This window comes from Lissotriton helveticus, chromosome 6 (genome assembly GCF_964261635.1).
Source record: "Lissotriton helveticus chromosome 6, aLisHel1.1, whole genome shotgun sequence".
Taxonomy (NCBI): Eukaryota; Metazoa; Chordata; class Amphibia; order Caudata; family Salamandridae; genus Lissotriton; species Lissotriton helveticus.
The window spans coordinates 588,596,459-588,621,074 of record NC_136067.1 but is presented as its reverse complement, the minus strand read 5'-3'; positions in this window follow the sequence as shown (position 1 = coordinate 588,621,074).

Sequence of the window (24,616 nt, the reverse complement as noted above, 5' to 3'; positions counted from 1 at the left end):
ACCCCAATCTTCACCTTCTATACCCCTGTGTTTGGACATGGGATGTAACCCTATCAATGAGATGGCTAGATTTAGACTGGTGGCCTTCTGGAGGCGCTTATGGACATCCCCTGACCTTATCCTTTTTGCTAGGGAACTGGCCGAAGTTAGGTCAATTGGGGGATCGGGGAGAATCCCCTGGCTAAAAAGCGTAAAAACCATCTTGATTGAAATGGGTTTAGAACATTTGTTGATTTTCCCTAGCACTAATGCTTTCCCATCCAAACAGGATTTCAAGGCACTGTACTGGGCCTCGGCCCGCTTATCATTAATAACTGCCTCCAGCTCTGTTGGTCTCACGGGAAGATTCCTGACTATTAAGTTGGATCCCTCCCGTGAGATCTACTGGGACATTATTACGAAACAGCTGGACAAGAAGCTTTACAATCAGTTTCGGGTAGGATCACTGCCCTTGAACTCCTTTACAAAAAAATGGGCTAATGGAACAACCGATTTTTGTAGTTGTTGTACAAGCTATAAAGAAACAGAGGGCCATTTCCTGTTCGCCTGCCCGATCTATTCAGTGCCCCGTACAAAATGGCTAAAACCTCTGTTCCAGCACCTCCCTTTCAGAAGGTCCTCGGAGGCTATTCAGGTTTTAAAAACCAATACCTCAGAGATGATCGTGGTGAGTGTAGCCAAATTCTTAGGGTGGGCTTGGGCCATTAGGGCAAGAAGTAGACAACATATTAGGGCTTCATAAATCCTTTACAAAGGATCACTTACATTACCCCCAACTAATTCTGTAATACTGTATATAGTCTGAGGTATGCTCCCTGTATTTTTGTTTGTCTCATAAATTTTAATATGCTATGGTCAGGTTTGTCTTGTATTTCTGTATGTTTAATAACTTTTTTAAACAATGGCGTTAGTGTTTTTTAAAATATTGTAATTAAAATGAAATGTGTTTTAATATTGTCTTTTATGATTTTGATAACGAAATAAAGACTTTAAAACCTGAGTACTGGTACCGTCGTCATGGTGATTTAAAATGTATGCTGAGGAACTTAGGAACTCCCACATGGTTCCTCACTCTCAGCTGTGCCGAGTATGGCTGGGAAGACTTACTTGAATTTCTACGAGAGGCAAATGGAAACATTGAAAATATCGAATTCAAGACACCCGGAGAACTGTGCTCTTTGGATCCAGTGAATGTATGCAGGTACTTCAATCATAGATTTGAAGCTATGATGTCTTTCATCATGAACAAGAAAAATCCACCTCTTGGAGAGGTGTTGGATTTCTTCTGGAGAAAGGAGTACCAAGCAAGAGGTGCTCCTCATATACATATGCTGCTGTGGATCAAGGATGCACCTAAATTTGGAACAGATCCAGAAGACTTAGTGATGAGTTTCATAGAACAGTATTCTACATGTGCTGTTCCAAACGCAAAGGAAGGCAAAAGCCTAAGAGAACAAGTTTTACGCTTCCAAAGCCATCGTTGTGGAAAGTACTGTCGTCGTAAATTCAGAAACAAGGACAAGTTCTACACCAAATGTCGTTTCGCCTTTCCACGACCGGTGATTTCTAAAGGAAGAGTGAACAGTTTGATGTCTTCGCTGCGACATAATGTGATGAAGAAATCACCTAAAAACACATACAATTTGAAAAGGAACGAAGAGTCCAAGTACATCAACGACTACAACCCAGTGATTTTGTCCATGTGGAATGCTAACATGGATATACAGTTTGTGGCTGATAACTGTATGGCTGTGGCTCAGTATGTGACATCTTACATCACCAAAAAAGAAAAGACAGAATTGAAGGATATGTGGGAGGACATTTCCCATGAAAAGAGCCTCAGTAAGAAGTTGTACAGTTTCAGTCTGAAGATGTCACATCGAGAAATCGTAGCTTACGAATGTTCTGACCGGTTGTCTTCAGCAAGTCTCTATGCCAAATCCAGGAGTATCGTTTGGGCGAGTCTTGGTCTTGCTGCAACGCGTAATCGAGTTCTGAAACCTGTGCGGGAAATTGAGTATTTGGCAGAAAAGGAGCCAAACAGTACCGATATTTTGAAGACCAACATGTTGGATACATATTATCCAAATAGAAGCAGTCACCTCGAGAATGTTTGTCTGTATGAGGTTCTACAAAATTACATATTCAAGAGGAACATCAAAGAAGATATTGATAAAGGAGTGTATGCTGTAATTGGAAGTGAGGGATGTCTGGTCAAGCAGAGAAAATGCCACTTGGTAAACCATCGAAAATTGAGTGGCGAATCTCCTGAAAAAAAAGAGTTTTTCTATTTAGCACTTTTGCAACTTTTCAAGCCTTGGCGTGCAGAAGAGGAACTGCTTGGAGATTTCCTCTGTTACGAAGACTCTTTCAATGCCGCCAAGGAGACCATAGAATGTCCTGTTTTTCCCAAATATCTAGAAATGTTGAATGCGGAAATCGAGCAGGAAGCAACGATTGCAGCCGAGATTGCTAGAGACAGTTCTCAGGACAGTCAGAGTTCTGTTTCATTGAGTCAGGATCCACTAGGAGGACCAGTTATCGAAAATGAAGCTGCCACTGCCATGATTGAAGTGGAAAGAGCCATGGCACATGCTCAGGAGGATGCGGTTAACTTAGAAGACTTGGAAAGACAACTCAACGTTGAGCAGAGGAAAATATATGACGAAGTTACCAACCAAATTGATCATGGATTAAGTCATGAGAAGAAAGAGTGCTCATGTACGTCGTTGAAGCCTGTCCGACTGTACGTGAGTGGAGAAGCGGGAACTGGAAAAAGTTTCCTCATTAAAGCAATTTCATGTTATTTGCAGAAAAGGACTGAGTCATCGCTGTCTTGTGTTGTCACCGCTCCAACTGGACTGGCAGCACATAACATTAAAGGTATTACTTTGCATCGTCTACTGATGCTGCCAGTGGAGCATGATAACAAATTACAATACCACAAGTTATCTGGAGATGCTTGTTGTGAAGTTTCAAGAGTCTTGAGGAAAATGAAACTTCTTTTCATTGACGAAGTAAGCATGGTTTCCAATGTGATGCTTGCCTTTGTGCATTTGAGAATGCAAGAAGTTCTCAAAACAGAGTATGATGTGTTATTTGGTGGCAAACACATCATTGTTTTCGGTGATCTTCTGCAGCTGACACCAGTGAAAGGACAACCTGTGTTCAAAATGCTCGCGCATGAAGATACCAGGAAGTGCCTAGGGAGCATTGGCAACGTCAATATATGGTTAAACTTCAATTATGCTGAACTGCGTGAAAATATGCGTCAGGCGAAGGATGAAGATTACAAGAATATTCTACAAGATGTTAGAATCGGAAAAGTGACCGACCATGGGAAAGAAGCTTTACATGCACGATTACTGTCAAATTTGTATCCAGAACAAGACGTTGTGCCTGAGAATATTTTTCAGAAAATTACTGAGAAGAAATCTGGAATATGTTTGATGCCAACTCTTGCAGAATGTGCCATCTTCAACAACAAAATGTTGCATTTAGAAAACCAAGAGATTGTGAAACTGGAAGCTATTGGCAGAGTAGAGCATATGGGATCAACAATTATTTTGTCTGAGAATTTGAAATCAAAATTGGATTCATTAGAGAAGACTATATCTAAAACTGCAGGTTTTGAAAAGACTCTGAATGTGTGCTTAAATTGCCGTATAATTTTAAGAAGGAATTTACATGTTGAAAGAGGTCTGGTAAATGGATCAATGGGTAATGTTGTTGATTTTGTGAAATACAGAAATAGAGATGGAATTGAATTTTTAAAAATTAAATTTGATGGCATTGAAGAAGTACAGCTAATTGGTCGTTGCTCTGCTAGGTTTTTGCTTGTAAAAGACTTATATGTTCGCCGTAAGCAGTTTCCTGTTTGCTTGGCATATGCGGTGACAATCCATAAATCGCAAGGTTTAAGTGTAGACAGTGCATTGGTGAATATTGGCAGTTCTGTGTTCAAGGAGGGTATGGCATATGTGGCATTGTCACGAGTCAGAACTTTATCGGGATTGTACTTGATTGAGTGTGATGTCACAAACATTTGTGCGGATCTAGATTGTGTTAAGGAATACAATAGGTTAAGAAGAGAGTATGCGCCACATTTGCCTCAATATCCTTTGTTTGAGAAACGTGTGGTAGGCCGTAAACGAAGAAATGTGACCAATAGTAGGGAGGTTGTAGCAAAAAGACGAAAAGTCGATGAACCTGAAATTATAAGCGGAAAGAAAAAGGATTCTGTTGAAGATGTTGTTGGTTTTCAATTTGAAAATAGTTCTGGTGTCAACTGCTATGCTTATGTAGTGGTTAATGTTGTCTTTTCTCTAGAAACTTTAAAACAACAGATTGTGATCAATTCGGATCAAAGTTTTTGCTGCTTGCTGAATTCTGTGTTAGAGAAATGTAGCACTGATAGAACAAAAATAGAAAGTGTGTCTGAAATTCGAAATCTGTTAGACAAGTGTTCAGGTCAAACACAATTCTCTCAAAATATTCAGCAAGATTGTGAGGAGTTTTTAATGTATATGCTTGATGTATTGCAAGATGAAGGTGTAGATGTAGATCACCTGTTTGGGCTTTCTTATCAATGGCAGCATGACTGCGAGAACTGTAGGGTATCAAGTACTAGTAGTGTAGACTCAGAAAGATTTATATATTTAACTTTGCCAGACAGTAAATCAGTGTCCTTTAATAAGCTAGTAAAAGCAGCTGATCACAACATGGAGTGTAGCCAATGTAAGTCTGAAATGTTGTCCACATTATTTATACGAACATATGGCCAGTATGTCATTTTAATGTTCCAACGATGTAGGCCTGATGGAACAAAATTGACAACTTTAATTAAAAATTTTGTGGCTTCGCAGTTGTCAATATCAGGAAGGTCTTTTGTAACTGTAGCAATTATATATCATGACGGTCCTTCAACAACATCAGGACATTACACAGCTTATTTGAAGTCTAGAAACGGCTGGTCATTCTGCAATGATTCTGTTTTAACTTTAAAAAAAAAATTGCCTTTTGACCTTAAAAATTCTTACCTGGTGTTTTTACAACCAAAATTTTAGGGAAAGAATCTCGGGATTTGCTCTGAGGAATTTCAAGAGGTTCTAATGGCTCCTACACTATTTGGCCTTGAGGATAAGTGTAGTACAGAGTCAAAATTTATTTTTGAGTTTTAAGTAGTTACTGAAAAAAAAAAGGTTTTCTTACAGAAAGTGGTGGGCACAGATTAGTTAAAGGATAACAGAGTATTTCCCAAAGCAAACAGTGTTCTTACCATAACACTTGATGTCATGGAAAAATAACTGCACTTTGAATGAGTTCAGAAAAACTGTTTCTTTTAATAAGCTAATTCAAGCAGCCAATTGTAGTAATCCAGGAATCATTTTGATGGGTCAAATGAAGTTTATTTGACAAAATCTACACAGCTTATCATCTGCCAACATTTCCAGGGTATGCCAGTTTCCAAAGCTTGAATCATAACATTCTACACTGTCTAAGATGCAGATGACATCATAAAGTTAAAGATAGCTGAGCAAAGCTATCTACTTAAAGTGGCAGTGTATAACTTAACAAGTCTTGGAATATAACATACCTCCTTTCCTTCCAGAAGGAGAAATCAAAATATAAAGAAAATAACGGTTAATAAGTACAGAATTATAAATCTTAAAAATGTAATTTTTTTTTTTTGAATGCTCAATCACGTAACCTACAAGGTAAAGTAATAGGTCTAGTACTCTTCCTACAAGAGGTATTCATATTGTTAACATGCATATCACATTTTTGAGAAACAATAATATTCTCTTTAGCTTTTACAACTTTCGAAATATTCCACCAATGTCCACCCTCGACTTGTACAGCATTTCCACCAATTTTCACAATTTTGATAGGTTTACTGTATTTACTCCTTCCTTTCTTTGTGTGAGTAGAATTCTTTATCTTAACAAAATCTCCTTCACACAGTGTGACCATTTTGGCATTTTTCTTTTTATCAAACCAGATTTTTTCCTTTTCCTGTGCTAAAGTGGAATTAGACTTGACTGTTTCTAAAACAGATTCAATATCAACTGAGAAACCAGACCATTTAGACATCCAACTGGGTCTAAAACTGGTATTGGCTTTCCTTCCTCTTAACACTTCGAAAGGGGAGACTTTCGTGGATGAATGTGGTGTCGTTCTATAAGACCAAATCATATTTTCAAGGGACGTAAATATATCATGCTTCCCTTCAACTGCCCACTTGATGCACTCACCCACAACACGGTTCATCCTTTCTACAAGACCGTTCGTTTGTGGATAATAAAGTGAACTTCTAAAATGTTTGATTCCACAAGACTTAAGAAACGATTGAAACTCAAGACTAACAAACTGAGTCCCATTATCTGAAATGATAGATTCAGGAAACCCTTCTCTCAAAAATGTTTCCTTAAGAAATTTGATAATAGTAGAGGAACTGACTTCCTTCACAACTTTAATCTCAGGCCATTTCGAAGTATAATCCATCAGAACAATTATGAACTTCATGCCATTAGGTAAAATTTCATAGGGACCCATAATGTCAATTCCTACCTTTACCCAAGGATTTGTGGGACACTCAATGGGAGATAATGGAGGCACCACAACTTTGAGTGATTTTTCAGACATAGAACACACTGGACAATTCTCAATAAAAGTACGAATCTCATTGTCCATGCTTGGCCACCAAAAATCTTGTCGCACTCTACGTATAGTAAGGGAAATTCCTAAATGCCCCTCATGAGCCTCCTTCATGATGGTAGGTCTGAGATTATGAGGTGGTATCAGTTTGTCACATCTCACTATTAAACCATCTTCAATTGAAATTTCATTTTCAACTTTCCAATATGGTTGCAACACTGAATCTAAAGATTTCTCCTTGGGCCACCCATTTTTGACAAACTTGAAAACTTCTTGCAAAATCTTGTCCTTTAACAAGGATTCTTTCCAATCTTCTTCAGATCCAACAGCAAGAACAGGAACATCTATTGATGCTACAAAACAATCTTCTTCATCTTCATCATTCAAATCATGGAAACTCGTACCTTCACTCATACTATCATTCTGAGGTTAACGTGACAAAAAATCTGCACGTGTGTTTTTACCACCAGGAATGTGCGTGATGTCAAATTGATATTGAAGTAATTGGGTCACCATTCTAGTGATCCTGGGTGTACAACATTTACTGGGACCAGCAGATAAAATAGACACAAAAGGTTTGTGGTCAGTGATCAAATTAAAACGTCTACCCCAGACATAAGGTCGATATTTGTCGATAGCCCATATACAGGCTAATAATTCTTTCTCTATAACAGAGTATTGAATCTCAGCGCTCCTTAAAACTCTCGAGGCAAAAGCAACTGTAGACTCTTTCTCACCAGAGCGTTGAGTGAGAATGGCTCCTAATCATACTTTGCTCGCATCAACTGTTATGTAACACGGTAAATCTGGTTGAAACGGAGTAAGTGCATCACCTTTCTTCAAAATACTTTTTACCTTCATAAAGGCATGATCACAGTCATTTGTCCATGAAAACTTTGTGGAAAATTTTAGCAAATTGCTAATTGGTCTGACTATTGACGCATAATCAGGTATAAATCTCGAATAGTATTCTAACAAACCAAGTAAAGACGTAACCCCAGTCCTGTCCTTAGGTACAGGTGCTTTCATAATGGCATCAATCAGACCTTGCCTTGGTTTGATTCCTTCAACTGAAAGTAAATGACCAAGGTACTCAATCTCGCTGCAACTAAACTTGCATTTCTCTGTTTTTAAAACTACACCATTTTTTAAAAAAAATTTCAAGACCTCTCTGACAATGTTATCATGAGTTTCATCATCTTTGGCATAGATTAAAACATCATCTTGAAATACAAGAACACCTTTAACATTTCTCAATAGATTTTGCATCACTCTCTGAAAAACAGAGGCTGCCGAGGCTAATCCAAAAGGCATCCTTTTATAACGGAAGGTACCCAGTGGTGACACAAAAGCTGTTAGAGATCGTGATTCAGGATGAAGTTCTATTTGGTGGTAGGCACTAGCCAGATCTAATTTTAAAAAAATATGCTAGCACCTTTGATACTGGTAAAAAGATCAGTAATATTGGGTAGGGGATGGGAATCGACCCAAATTTCCTTGTTCAAGGACCTAAGGTCCACACAAACTCTGAGTTTTCCATCTCTTTTTCGTGCGACAACCAGAGGGGATAACCACAATGAAGATTCTGTTGGCTCTATAATTCCCTTTTCGCAAAGCATGGTGATTTCCTTGTTAAGGTCTTCTTTAATGCTAAAAGGTACACTCCTGAGTTTGTGTTTGATGGGAGTTGCACCATCCTTAACAATTATTTTGTGTTTGAAACCTATGATTTTCCCAAGATTATCACTAAACACAGAGGGAAATTCATTGACCCACTTTGTATTTTCTTCTTCACAAGAAACAAGTAAAACTTGTTCTTTCATGCCTGGTCTAAGCTGCATCCCAAAAAGACCTTGATGGAACCATCCTAAAATATTAAGTCCTTCGACAGCTACATAAATCTTTTCCCTGATTCTCCTACTTTTGAATTCTAAATAATCTTCGAAAAATCCTAAAAGAGCAATTTTGCGCTTTTGATAGGAAATGGGTTTCCTGTCAGGAGGAAAAAGTGCCCTCTCACCCCATGTTTCCCTAAACAAATCCTCTGTAATTATAGTGATTCTTGCACCTGAATCTGCTAATAGATTAAGTTTCTTATCTCCAACAAGTATCTCAACTATAGGATCTACACATGTAGAGGGATCACCAGTTAGGGGTATTGACGTGTCATCAGTTACTTTTTGGTCAGTAACAACAGAGATAGTTTCTGTATCTGAGTCATTATCTGATTCTACAACACAAGCTATAGTTTTCTTTTGATATTTCTTCTTCAAACAGACAGTAGCGTAATGTCCCATTTTTTTTACAATAATTGCATACAGAGTTCATCGCAGGACATTTCGAACCTTTGGTGTGAAAAGAACTTCCACATCGTAAACATATATTGTTTGGAACAGACATACTATCTTTAAATCTTGGAGATGAGGTCTCTTTGAATTTTGAAGAAAAATTGTTAACAGATTTAAAAGACTTACTTTTGCTCCTTTTGGAACTTCCAACAAAGTTGATACTGTCTACTGGTTTGTCTTCTAACTCTTTAAGAGAAATATGAGAGGTTTCAATACTTTTCGCAACTTTGATAGTTTCATCAAGAGTAGGGTTATCCATTGTGAGTAGCTTCTGTCTAGTCTGTTTGTCTTTACAATGACTAACAAATTGATCACGAATTAATTGTTCAGTAAAGTTTTCAAAAAGACAGACAGAAGCTAATTTTCTAAGAGTGGAAAAATAGGAATCAACATCTTCACATTCAGATTGTTTCCTCATGAAAAATTTGTGTCTAAGTACAATCAGATTAGGCTTCTTATCAAACCTCAGTTTAAGTTTAGTGATAGTGGTTTGATATTCATCAACAATCTCATAATCTGCAGGAGGATCAGGTAAGTGTTTGAAAATGGATCTACCTTCAAAACCAAGCGAGTGTAATAAAATACATTTTTTTTCTTTCAGGACGATATCTTGAAGCACCAATGGCACCTAAATATGTTTCAAAGGCGTCAAACCAAATATCCCATTTTACTGGGGGATCTCCAGGTGTATCTAGAAAAGCAGGAGGAGCATTAATAGACTGTAACGTAGACATTTTGAAAGCAAAACGTGTATATGTTGACCAGAAATGAAAACCTGTAAATTAAAATTAGTGTTAATTACAATAGTAATGTACCCCCAAATGGAAAATTGTTCAGAGAAATATAAATATAAAATTCACTCCTTGGTACTTAATAGAACACTTCAAATGTTCTCTTGTATTTGGAGATGCTTTTCTGATTTGATGTAGAATTTGATAATCCAAAGAGCTCTCAGTGTAGTAGATGTAGAGTTTGATAATTTAAAGAGTTCTCAGTGTAGAAGAGATGAAAACACTATCTTTATTGAGGTAGGATAAGATGAATAGTGTTGAAACGATGTTATAATGTTCTCCTTTGGTTGTGTGAATGGAGTATAGAATCAAACGCTTAGAAAAAGAATGTTTTTTTTTTTTTTTTTTTTTTTACAATCTTCGAATTGTACTCCAACAAGTGATTGTCAAAATAAGGATAGAACGCTGGAAACAAAATTGTGACAAAAAAATGAGGTTGCTAGGCGATGTCAAACAAAGATTGCTCGCGCTGTTTTCTTCTCGTGTCGGCTCATGCACAGTGATGTCATAAGTTAGCGCATGCGCTAACGTACAGCTTTAAGTGAGAAGGTAACAAGGGTGTCGCCCGTGCTGTTAAGCGTCTGTTTAAAATGACAACAAGAAGGTAACGAAGGCGTCGCTCGTGGTGTTGAGCGTACGTTCACACGTGTATGTGTTTTTATAAACAGTCTCGCTTTTTTAAATTGCCTGTGTTACTGAGCGCACGTTCACTCACGTATATGTTTTCACAAACAGCCTTTGTACGTTCATACGTGTATATATTTTCATGAATAACTTCGCCTTTTGAAATGTGCGTTCTGAAATCAATTGTGCGTTTAAATTTCTTTGTACAGCAGGCGTATATATTTTCACGAACAATTTCGCCTTTTGAAATGTTCGTTTTGAAATTAAATGCGCGTCTAAACTCCATTGCACAACAGGCACACACGAAATAGTCTCGTTCCAGTTTTTCACTTGTTTCTCACTCCAGAAAAGCTAAACCTCGCTCTTGCCCATTAAAACTTCCATATAAATGTGCTTTATCCTCTCACTCCAGAAAAGTTAAACTTCGCTCTTGCCAATTAAAATCTCTATATAAATGCTTTATCTCATATTTGTCACACAGCTGGGTAGAGAAGATGAAAAGTCAAGAAACGAAACGCTGTGGGATGAGGGTGTTAGGCAGGATTAAGACAAGGCAGGAGTATTGAATAAATAAAAAGTCACTTATCTGGAGTTAATTGATGGTAAGGATTAATCTTGAAAGAATGATGAATGTTGAAGTTGAAATTTGAAATGGAGTCTCTTTGAAGAATTGAAGAAATTAGATGGCAGATGGTTTGAAGAGAATAAATTATTATATTTTTTTTTTTTGAAGAGTTGAATATGGATGCGTGGATTTAGCTGTGTAGGACCGCGTCGCCAAAATTATGTAGTAATCCAGGAATCATTTTGATGGGTCAAATGAAGTTTATTTGACAAAATCTACACAGCTTATCATCTGCCAACATTTCCAGGTTATTTCCCGTCATTCTGGCCGCTCTACCCCCTAACTACTACATGCTGAACGCCAACCGGCCTAACGGCCGTCGTGGCGGCAGGGTGGCGGCAGTCATACGCAAAGACCTGCCTTTCATCACGTCTTCCTCGTTATGCCTCCCTGATGCCGAGAATCTCGTCATCAGCCTGGCAACTGAAGCTGGTGCCCTGACCCTTATCGTTCTATACCGCCCTCCTACTTCTATGCCCTTGTTTCCCGCCGCTTTCTGCGAGCAGCTCTCGGCCTTGATGACCTCTTCAGCTCGCATTGTTATGTTTGGAGATTTTAACTATTGGTTTAATGATGCTGATGCGGGCCCTCACGCCACTGAATTGTTTGAGGCACTTCTCAGCCTTAACTTGACTCAGCATGTCACCTCCCCCACTCATATCGGGGGTCATATCTTAGACCACATCTGGACACAGGTAGTGTCGCTCTCTTGTCCGATCATTTCCCCCTGTGTCTGGTCCGATCATTTATTGATCGAGTCTTCCATCCTCGTAAAAGGTCTGGTTAGGTCTCCTTCTTTGGAGGGAGGGACTGCTCGGAAATGGAAGCTCCTTGATTCACCTGCCTTCCTCTCGTCCCTTGCTGAGACCCAGCCTCCAACCACTGACATCTTAGATGTTAACATCCTCGATGCTAACATCGCCCATTGGCTCACGACGGCTAGCGACTTATTTGCACTTTTGTCCTGCTTCCCTCGAACACGCCTCAACAACTCTCATAAATGGTACAACTCTGCCCTGAAACAACAACATCTTGAGCTACGCCAACTGGAGCGTAGATGGAGGCGCAACTATCTTAGCGCCGACAGGGAGGCGTACGTGTCCGCACGGAAAGTTTATAAAAAAGCCATCATAACAACCAAGTCTGCTTTCATCTCTGAGAGAATCTTAATAGCCCCCAACAAACCCAAAGAGATTTTTAAGGTCCTCGGCGAATTAACATCAGACGCCAGGACACTCCCCAATCTGCCTCCCTCTGCTGAGTCATGCAACGCTCTAAATTCTTTCTTTATCGATAAGATCACCACAATTAAAAATTCTATTCCCCATTCCCTCCCTTTAATTACAGCAGTACCCCCCCCTATCAATTCTTCTACTCTGTCTCGGTTTCCCACACTTGACCCGGATTCCCTCGCCAAGCTGTCCATCCGTGTGAAATCTGGTTCCCCGAAGGACTGCTGTCCCCCGTCTGTACTTCGCGATATTTGTCACACCCTTCCACAATGTATCCTCCCTCTACTTAATTCTTCCCTCAACTCTGGCATAGTCCCTAGGTCATTCAAGGAGGCCGTACTGGTGCCCCTGCTAAAGAAACCTGGCGCGGACCCAGCGGTTCTCGCTAACTATCGGCCCATCTCCCTCTTGCCTTTTCTGTCCAAAATCTTGGAGGCACATGTCACCACCTGCCTCTCGCAATTCATCGAGGAGTCCAACTTCCTGGCTAATAACCAGGCCGGCTTCAGACCAGCCCATTCCACAGAGGCTGTGATTCTCGCCGTACTGGACAACCTTAGATGTAATGCCGACAGAGGACTACCCCAGGCATTAGTTCTACTTGACTTATCGGCGGCATTCGACACGGTGGACCATAACATCTTACTCCACCGTGTCGAGTCCGCCGGAGTCCATGGGCTTGCCTTGTCCTGGGTTAAATCCTTCTTAGAGGGGAGATCTCAGGCAGTGAGGTTGGGCCCTTTCAGCGCCACCAGCGTTTCGTCATCCTGCGGGGTCCCTCAGGGTTCTTCCCTGTCCCCCCTTCTTTTTAATTTGTACCTTTTACCCCTCCTTCACTCTTTAGGCAGGTGGGATGTCACCGTGTTTAATTACGCGGATGACTTGCAAATTATTTTCCCCCTCACCTCCCCTGACGCTGTCACCAATTTTCAGTCGGTCATGACACACATTCAGCACTGGATGTACCAAAACCAACTAAAGCTCAATCCGGGCAAGACTGAGCTCCTCCTTCCTGGGAGAAGCGCCTCTTATTGGGGTCCTCAGTACTGGCCCATCGAGCTTGGTACACCTCCTTCCCCTGCTGACTGTGTAAAGAGCCTCGGGGTCATTATTGACTCTGGCCTCACTCTCAAGGCCCAGGTGAGTGCAGTAACATCTTCCTGTATGTTCCAGCTATACAGGATACGGAAGGTCGCCCACTTCCTGACTCCCGAAGCCTTGCTACAAGTCATAATAGCCTTGGTGATGTCCCGTCTGGACTTCTCGAACTCGATATACTACGGCCTTCCCAAATCTCTGCTGTCCAGGCTACAAATCGTCCAGAACCAGGCTGCCAGACTTGTACTCAAAATCTCCAGATGGCAGTCGGCCCGACCTCTATTATATCAACTTCACTGGCTACCAGTCAGTGAAAGAATAGCTTTTAAGGTCCACTGCCTGGTTTTCAAAGCTCTTACCGGCCCATCTCCTGCTTTTTTGAAGTCCCTGATCACTCCGTACCATCCCTCTCGTGCCCTAAGGTCCACCCACCTTCATCTCCTAGTCGTTCCCCGTGTCAAACTTACCAGATCCGGTGGCCGCAGTTTTTCTCATCTGGCCCCTAAGCTGTGGAACTCCCTCCCACTTCCACTTAAGACCTCTTACTCCCTCCTTTCTTTCAGGAAATCCTTGAAAACATTGCTCTTCTCCCACTGTCACTAAATTCCCTCTGTTTAACTTCAGGATCCTATGTAGCGCCTGGAAACTCATGGTGACAGTGCGCTTAATAAATGCCTCTTAACAATAACAATAACAATAACAATGCCAGTTTCCAAAGCTTGAATCATAACATTCTACACTGTCTAAGATGCAGATGACATCATAAAGTTAAAGATAGCTGAGCAAAGCTATCTACTTAAAGTGGCAGTGTATAACTTAACAAGTCTTGGAATATAACACCAATCAAAACATGGAGTAGAGGTAATGTAAGTCTGCAATGCTGTCGACATATTTTGAACAAACTTTTGGTTATAATGTCATTTAAAAATTCCAACTATATAAACCTGATGAAAATAAGTTTTCAACTTTAATTACAAATGTTGTGGCTACACAGTTGTTGATTTTAGGAAGAACATTTCTAACTGCAGCTATTGTATGACATGATGGTCCTTTGACAACATCCACTGTGATCAAGAGAATTAAATAATTGTAGTAGTCATAGAGGTAGTGTAATGTGCCTCATAGTAAGCAGTATCAGTGTCATAGGAAATGTATAACATGAGTGAGCAAGAAGGGTGAGATATTACTAGTACAGGATTGTGAAAGTGATCTTGAACGTTTTCTTTCTGAAAGTTGCGGACATACAAAATGACGGGATTTGCTTAGAAGAATTCCAAGAGTTATAAATGGCTCTTACACGATTTGGCCTTGTGGAAAAGTGCGGTAGAGAGCGAGAAGTCATTTATTGTATGTAACATATTTGTCAAAACGATGGAGCTTTTCTTTCAGAAAGTGGCGGGCTGAAAATAATAACAGCACAACAGAGTGTAAGCTGTTCATAGGATATCCTTCAACGTCATGGAAAGTAAGTTACTTTTCAGGAGTTCTGATTTCTGATTGGTTATGTTATATGGGTTTTTTAAACACAATCATTTTGATTGTGTTTTTTTTCCCCCGCTGTTATATGATGAATACCTTCAAGTCACTGTTTTTAGTGAAATTTGATAAATTCTGAGAACAGCAAAAATAAACCATTTAACATGTATAATTAATTCTGTACTTTTTGTATTTATGATATACATTTAGAACTGTGTAGGAGCCATGGAGAAGCTGAGGCTTCTGTAAGTGTCAAAGTTGTTGCATACAGTGCTCACATTCTGCGTAGTCTTTCATATGATAGACTACATCTGCACAATGAGATACCTAAGCAAAGGAAACACAGGTGATGTGATTGTGGAATGAGCAAAAAAAATTGCACGTTTTTCAATTACATTACCTGTGTTTCCTAACATTATGCATCACATTGTGTAGATGAGGTTTAGGCCTGTTCCAGGAGACAGAGGAGGTCTGTGGTAAATAAATAATTAATTACCGGTCTATTTTTCAGGATACTCTAATAACAGATAGCTCAATAAATAAGAGACAAGATTCGAGGTATCTTGAGTCTACAGGCTTTAATCAGACATAAAGGACAGGAACAGGACAGCCTGCATGGGAATGGGATGGCAGCTGCCGGGGGCAGGATCTGGGAATTGGCTAGCTTTTAATAACAGTGCACAATATTTATAGTTAAACAAATACATTACATTCAATACAGGGGGCGTAGCAGTAGGCGTGGTTTGTAGCAGTCGCGAAAGATAAGGCAGAAAGTGGGTGTAACAAGAGGCGTGTACATAGACATGTGGTATGAACGTAACAGAATATGTCATAAAAAGGGGCGGAAACATGGAGGGGGCTACCTGAGCAGCTGGGACCTCTAACCTAGTGGTGCGCGCAAACTGACAATGACGTGTTACTAGGGAGAACTGGGGGCTATGACTTCTGCCCTAGAAGAGGAGACTAAAGTCTGGAGGGTCAGAGCGACATGTACCCAGGCATATCTAGTATCTGGTGTTTAGAGTACATGTTGATAGAATCCAAAAGTTATCAGGGCAAAGGCTAACAGACACTAAGACTGGTGCATACATAATTCTATATGTAGTGCGTGTGCGAGGAATATTCTATGAATATTAATACAGTATTTCTCTTAGATGGAGACATAAAGGCTAGATCATGACGGAAACTATTGATGCGATTCAGTAGCTTAGGAATGCAGAGAAGGAGGGCTGAACTGATAACTAGAAGCATAACATACTCTTGGCAGACTGGGAGGCAGAGCCAGGCCGAGCCGGGCACTGTGAGGCAGGAAGTAAGTGAAGGGTCAGGGATACAGGTGGGGGCTGCATCGCTCCTCGGAGAGGGTTCAGGAAACAGGAGCTGAATCTGAGTCCTGGCCCTTTTGAGGCCTAGAAACGGGGACTTTTACTGAATTAACGTGCACAGTGTAAAATGTGGCAACGTAGGTTTACATAGGCCTAATATTCGTAGCTTTCACGAGGACTGGAAACTGGCATACTAGAGTTGGACACAACTGTAATCGCGTCTTTAATCGATCATAGGGAATACATATGCATATTGATCATGCACATATAACTTAGGATGGGGAACACGTAGGCACATACAACATGGCAAAATTTACTTTTCCACATTCCCTCCTTGTGCCCTACGTTTCCATCAGGAAACATCAATATTCATGATACCATCTATCATTTCATATAGCATCATTTGTTCATCTCGAATTGTCTTGGAACGGGATTTAGGACTAGGAATACAAGAGGTAGCACACATGCCGCAAATCGCAGGGCCACATTGTATACAGAGGCAGCAACTGAATATGATCATTACTGCAATACCCAGGAATGACAATACTTTCCATCCCCAAGCAGATATGATACTCCAGAGCCAACCGGACCATGTCCAGGTGCCTGGATTCTGGTGTAACTGATGGGCAATTTTATGAAGTCTGGTTATAGCTGAATAAACAGACGGCGCGTTATTAGGAATGAAAATGCAGCAACTAGATCCGATGACTCTACATGCTCCTCCTCTATCGGCCAGTATGACGTCAAGAACGAGACGATTTTGGAGCACGACAAATCTCATAGCAGATTGCTCTTCGGTTAAGTTACCTAGAGCAGAAGTAGTCTCATTCACTACTGCTTCAAGGGTTCTGGTTAGTCTACGTATTAACTTACTATTCTGGATAGGTCCTATAAAGAAGAAGAAACCTCTATTGAAATCTGTATACTGTTCTAGAGCAGTTTCAGTTTGATCGACAATTGGGGACTCGATCTCCCTTCTATGTCTAATGTGTACTAGATGTGTGTTTCTGTGATAATCAGATGGGGCTAGAAAAACTGGTGGCAGTAGGAAGGCAATGTAACAGGTTCCATCCCAATCGAGGGGCAGACGAACATATGCGGTCTGACCACAAATAAAATAAGAATGACGTGAGGCTTTGAAAATAGATTTCCCACTGTCACTATACTCGACAGTAGTAGTACAATCACTATGTCCTATATGTGCGGAACCATTCTTTCTGACACATAATTCGCCTTTGACTGGTAGTACTGAAATAGCGGGCAGATCTGGAGTAGTATCGGACTGGACATTCAGGACCATGAAATTCGAGGAATAATTACCTAAATCATATACTTCATTTTCTAGATCTAACCCTGTTCTATGGGAAAGACCTTGTTTGTCTGGAAAACATGTGCTATTCAGAAGGGACATATCAGTTGAGGATGACGTTAACGTGGACCATGCTCCACACGAACCATTATGTGAAAACGGATAAGGAAAGAGTGGCAGAACTCCCTTCGGTGTCTGGAAAGGGGGGAGTCGACCACACACCCAACAATTAGTGGCATTGCTGGTCTGGTGTGAATAGTGTAACATTCTGATAAATGTATTATTTCGCATAGCAAGACGATAGGATAGCTCGTGAGGAGGCAGATCACTAAATGTGTGCTCTACTGTAGCATTAGAAAACATATTTACATGTGAAATTGGAAAACATAAATGTAAAGCATAACTTGTGCAGGTAACCATAAGACTCAAGAGTAACAAAAAACTTAGAACAATAATACATTTGATAGAGTTTTGACTAACTCTCTCACTATGGGGGTCTATCTCATACATGTCAGAAACCTGTCTAACCGTTTCACCCGAGAGGGACTTAGACAATTAAACTGGCTGACTTATTTTACTAGACCTGAGTTTCTTTTTATACTCCTGTTGCGGAGTTTCCTCTAACAGGAGAGGCTTGAGTTCAGAGTTTGTTTTTAGGCAGTCTTTAGGAGGAAGGTAGTCCTTAGCAAATGTTTTTACACGCACTCCATGGAACTTCTTTATGTGGGACAGGTGGACCCATCCTTTTCTCCCCTCTAGTTTGGCCGCAGTCCTTGTTGTAAGTAAGACCATACGAGGCTCCTTCCAACGGGGCTCCAGCGGACTTAAACGATCAAATTTCGGACCAATACGAGGTTTCCTGGAACGATTTCATGCGGTTTCACCTCGGTATTGTCTGGAAATGCAGCGGCAACCTGTGAACGACAAGAGTGTAGGGCAGACATCAAGGAAGCTAGGTAATCTGTCAGCATATTACTGGAAACGTCTGTAATACTTCGGGGTCTAGGTGTACCCCACATATTTGGGGGGCGGCCGAATACGACCTCATACGGGGACAGACCTGATCTGGAATGTGCGACCATGCGCATATAAAATAGAGCAACTGGCAGGGCTACGAGCCAGTCTACACCTTTCTCCTTACATATTTTTGCAATTCGGATTTTCAGAGTCTGGTTATGTCTCTCTACGAGACCGGCTGCCTCAGGATGGCGCACACAATGGAACTTCCACTGGTACCCTAACAAAAGGGAAACATGTTTCATAAGCTCAGATGAGAATGGCTGGCCGTTATCAGAATACACGACCCTAGGGAGTCCATAGCGGGGAAAGAATTCACGAACCAACTGCCTGGCAGTGGTCGCGGCTGTGTAATCTGGAACTGGATATGCTTCTGTCCACCTGGACAGAGCGCATACAACTACGAGGACATACTTGAAACCTCGACATCGCTCCATCTGAATATAATCCATCTGGAGGACTTCAAAAGGGTGGTCAGGAGGTTGGAATCCACCTTGTTCCACCGGGACACTTTTACCTGGATTGAATTGACAACATATCATACAAGTACGGACTTTCTGCTTGGCTGCAGCTCGTAGGTGCTTGTTGAACCAAATGTTCTGGATACTGTCTAACATGGCTTTTTCTCCTAGATGTGCTGGACTATGTGCGGTATTAATGATGACTTGAACCATTGAATCGGGGAGAAACCATGTGACTTTTCCCTTTGTCACCCATCCCTGATCTGTCTGGACCCCTCCTTGTTCGGACCATTTCTTGATTTCATCGGGAGTAGCATGTAACTGGATATCTATGACATCTTGTGTAGGGTCCTTAACTGTCATACAAGTAGTCTGATCTGGAGTGAGTGTCAGTGTCTTGCTAACTGGAATGTCTGGAGTCTGAGCTGTAAGCTTGGCTGTTCGATCTGCTAGATCGTTACCTTGGGAAATGATGTCAGTGACTTTCGTATGTGCCTTGCACTTCATGATAGCGATAGCTGTCGGTAAATGTATTGCATCTAACAGAGCTTGAATGAGGAGACCATGCTGAATCTTGGTTCCATGAGAAGTCATAAAACCTCTTTCTTGCCAGAGCACTCCAAAGTCGTGTACGACTCCGAATGCATAACGTGAATCTGTGTATATGTTAACTTTCAGGTTCTTGGCACGTATGCAGGCTTGGGTCAGAGCGACTAGCTCTGCTGCTTGAGCGGACAGGGTATCAATACGGTGTGTCTCTATAACTTCGGTTTCAGTAGTCACTGCATACGCGGCTACTAGTTCTCCTGTACTTGTTCTCATACATGAACCATCCACATAAAGTGTCAGGTCGGGATCAGGTAATGCAATATCTGTCAGGTCTTGTCTTGGCTTAGTCATAGTGTTAACAACTTCCACGCAGTCATGTGTGGCAGGATTTGAAGTAACTAACGGTAACAGTGTAGCAGGATTTAGAATGTTGCAGCGTCTGATTTCTATGTGTGGCTGGAACAGTGTCAGTTCAAAACCTGTTAAACGTGCAATTGTCAAGTGCTGAGTCTGTGTTCGGTTTAAAAGAACTTCCACGGAGTGTGGAACTTGTACTGTCAGGGAATGTCCTAATACTATGGAATCACTTTGTCTGATAGCTAGAGCTGTGGCTGCAACTGACTTGAGGCACACAGGCAGAGCCTGGGCTACTGGATCTAATGTGCTAGAAAAATAAGCACAAGGCTTGTATTGTCCTGCTTGATCTTGTGTGAGAACAGATAATGCTGTACCTTCACGTTCTGTGACAAAAAGTGTAAAAGGCTTACTGTAGTTCGGTGTTGCTAGAACAGGTGCTTGGCATAAAGCTTTCTTTAACTCATTAAAAGCGAGTGTATGTTCAGATGTCCAAGGGAGGACAGTCGATACGGCTGCCTCCTGTGTCGTTAACTGTATCAGTGGCTTAGCTAGAAATGCATACTGAGGAATCCATTGTCTGCAGTAAGAAGTGAGGCCAATAAAAGCTCGTACCTCCTTCTGTGTCTTGGGCTGTGGAAGACTCGCTATTAATTGGATTCGATCTGGTGTCAACTGCCTACCCCACTTGGACAGTAAGTGGCCTAAGTAGATCACTTGCTGGACACAGAATTGTAATTTGGAAGGGGACACCTTGTGCCCCTGCTCGGCCAGAAAATACAGGACTGTAAGTGACGCACGCTCGCAGTCACGTTCAGAACGGGCTGTGATCAGTAGATCATCGACATACTGGAGCAGGGCAGTGTCAGTTGGCATGTGAATATTGTCTAGCTGTCTTTTAAGTGCTTGACTGTAAATACTAGGACTTTCTGTGAAACCTTGAGGAGCTCGTGTGAATTTATAGCTCCTTCCATTTAAACAGAATCCGAAAAGGTACTGGCTGTCTGGATGAATCGGAACACTGAAAAATGCATTCTTGAGGTCGATAACGGTGAAAAATGTAGCTTCAGAATCAATAGCTGTCAATAGAGATGAAATATCTGGGACTACTGGATACTGGGGTATAATACATTTATTAAGTTCTCGAAGGTCAATCACTAATCGATATACTGGAGGTGCATTTGGATCAGTACGTTTCATGACTGGAATGATAGGAGAATTACATACATTGGAGTCAGTTTCTACAACCACTCCTTGAGCAATGAGCTCATCAATAATTTTGGATAAGGCTGCTACAGCCTCAGGTGGCAATCTGTACTGTCTGATTCGTGGCAAGACTATACCTTGCTTGAGAGTCACACGATGGGGTGTGATGTGCATAAAACCTACATCAGTTGGACCTTGCGCCCATAAATGCTGCGGTACATTTGACAATCTTGGATCAAAATCTCGTAATACATAGTGACCTTTAAAATCTCTTAAAAACAATCGTATTCCTTCTGGGGAACAGCAAATAACTGCACCTAATTCCTTTAATGTTTTAATGCCTAGCACATTTTCTGGACATGATTTCGTAAGTAATAAATCAGTAGTTCGGGACAATGGACCAACTTCTAGAGAAACTGGTTTTGAAATCTCGTTCACAATAGGCTTTCCTGAAAATCCAAGGGAAACATTTCTAGAGCCTGAGAGCGGAGCCCCTGGAACCTCGTCATGACTGATAGTAGTCCTACTTGCCCCTGTATCAATCAAAAACTTTCTGTCTTTCCCTAATACTTGACTGTGTACATAGGGACCCTCTTGATCTACAGGTATCTCGATAAGAGGCAAGCCTACCTCCCTCTCTAGGCTGTTTCATGAATACTGTTGATACTCTGGATACTCGGACTGTGCGTACTGGTACATCTGCTGTGTAACATGCTGTGTTGCAGCGATAGGCTGCGGTGCTGGAACTGTCTGTTGTGCATTCTGTGGTGACTGAGAAGTCTGTAAAACTTGTTCTTGTCTAGGCGGACGTGGTCTTTCTTTAGTCTTACCAGTAGCTATGTTGTGTTTCAGAACTGCACACTCGTTTATAAAATGACCTGGCTGTTTACAATAATTGCAGGTCCCTTTAACGGGAGCTGCAGGATGACTGGCTTGATTCGGACCCCTCTTCTGACTGTCTTGGGGAACAGATTGTGCAACTAATACTTTCATTTTCGTGTCTTTCATACGTCTCCTTTCGTGTTCTTGCTCTTCCCTGATTCTGTTCTGGTGATACTGGAGCATCTGTAACATTTGGGACGGAGTATTAGCTTGCCAGGTACTTTCGACTTTCAGAACTCGGTTTTTAACTTGTGGACTTGAATTCTCGACTAGTTTGGTAACAAAAAGATGAGGGTATGACTCGCTACCTGTCTTCAGACCACTGTTGATAATAAAACATTTTTCAAATCTAGAATAAAAATCGCTAGTATCTTCGTCTTGTTTCTGTTTACAGGCTGAGATTGCATCCCAGTCTTCCTTTTTCGTGGCTAGTAATCTTGGCAAAACTTGTATCAATAGTTCGGGCAATTCCTTACATTTATCCCCAAGACCGGTACCTGGTACTCGTGAATTGTCTTCAGCTTCTAAAGCTGTCCAATCTATCTTTTTCTCTCCCACCTCCCATTCTTTTTCCTTGAGTTTTTCATATACCCCCGCAGGCAACAGGACCTTTAACATTTTAATGATATCTGGATACGTGTATTCTCCCATACGGAGCATGTCTTTTAATTCACGGTGGAACCCTGCTGGATCTTTATCATGACAGGGAATTAACTTTTTCATCTCTAAGAGTTCCATCTTTGTGATAGGGGTGTAAACAAATACTCGTTGCATTTCACCACCCGCTGTCCTAACTGGGTGTACTTCTCGTAACGGATGCTGTCTATCTATGTAAAAGGATTTATTTTCTGGAGGTGGGACATGAACAAAATGCGGATTCAGAAACGTTCTATATTTGTGGCGCTGTTCTAGAATGACACTAATTAAATCGGTACTTAAACCTCTCCATCTATATTGGAGTAACTCGTTCAGAACATCGTGTAACGGACCTGGGTCAGAATGTTGCCCCTCATACAGTGTAATGAGGTGCTGGATCATATACATACCCACCAGTCGCTGCTCGGCTGGGGGCAGTTTCAGAAACATTTGTGCCACTATTTCGTCTGGAAAAGTGGTAGAATCAGTAGTCCATCGGACCGCTGATCGGGCTAGTTCTTGTTCATGCATAGTACTGAGTTCACCATAACCGATTCGTGATTTCAGAATGTGATCGGTAGCTTGAAATACTTGTTCGAGAGAATCTTGTTCTGGTACTGGAGAAAGGGAAACTTTCTTGTGTTCTAGGCGTGAATGTCGGTCGGGAAGTCTAGTTCTACCTACATACGCTATTCTGGTGGGATTCTCGTCGTCTACCTCTTCAGTATCAGAGGCGTCTTCTTTCTCGGTTGCTTGTAATGCTTCTCGTTTCTCGTGTAACTTTACTATTTCCCTACGGATTTTCTTGTACATACTCTCTATACAGTTCTGGGTCTTGTGTCTTCCCTCGGCTATATGGTCACTCCACCTGGTCAGGACTTTCATTTCTTCTAGATCTTTTCCTGGATAATCTTGTTCTCGTATTAAACAATTAATTAGAAACTTTAATAGCATGAGCTGAATCTCGACTTTTCTTTGAGTCATGGCCTCGCCAATACTTCCTGGGTCTGCTCCTGTACGGATGAAACGATATATTCTGTCTAGATAACCTTTCATATTCGGCAGGGTGTCCAAATACTCGGTCACCCGTCTTACACGCAGTGAATATATAACCATATTATCATCGCCTGGGACTGGATCATAACGGCATTCGGTAAGGGCTCGCTTGATATCGGCAACTGACTGATGCTTGGGCGAACGTTGTAACGCTCGGGCATGTAGCTCGATTAATGTCACACGCTTATGTTGAGGCGGGGTTCCAGGAGGACTTCCCCCCGAGGCCCCTTGACTAGAATCGTCGATGGGTATCGTACGTGCTGGGAGAGTGACTGATGTAGCGGGCACATGTACTGTAGGCTGGACCGGGGGCACCGTAACAGGTGCTGTAACGGGTGCCCCGGTGGCTGGAGGTACAGGAATTACATTATTTACGGGAGCAGGCGGAGCAGGATTTGCATATTCTGGGACTGTGTCGTCCAAATAGGACGAGAGGAAAATATCAGCTGCGGTCGGTTTATGACGTAGCTTAGTCGGAACTAGTGATGGCGGGAAATTACTGGATGCCTCCGGGGTTGCTTTTGGCAAGCCCTCGGCAAGAAGAGGATACATACCCTTAACAAGGGCATTTCTCTGTCTGTCGGACTGTTCGCTTTTAACTCGTTCACCTATTTCGATTAATTCCCTTTCTTGGGCTCTTTCTGAGGATTCCCTACTTAATTCTAACTTTCTGATTTCTTTTTCGGTTCTTTTATGAGATTCTTTGCGCCATAACTCGATGGCATCTTTCTGGGACTGTCTGGATTTCTTTTTCCATAATGCTTCTTCTACTCGCATGATGCACTCGGCATCCCATGTACCTGATACAGGCCATCTATACTTCTCTTCGAGATGTCTGGTATAATCAGACCATAAGTCTAGGTATATTATGGCACTTAAGCCATGCTTGTGATACATAAAATGTCCTGGACTGTCCCTAGGAGGGACAGGGACTGCTTCCTCTAACAATCCTTTCTAGTTTTTAACTGAC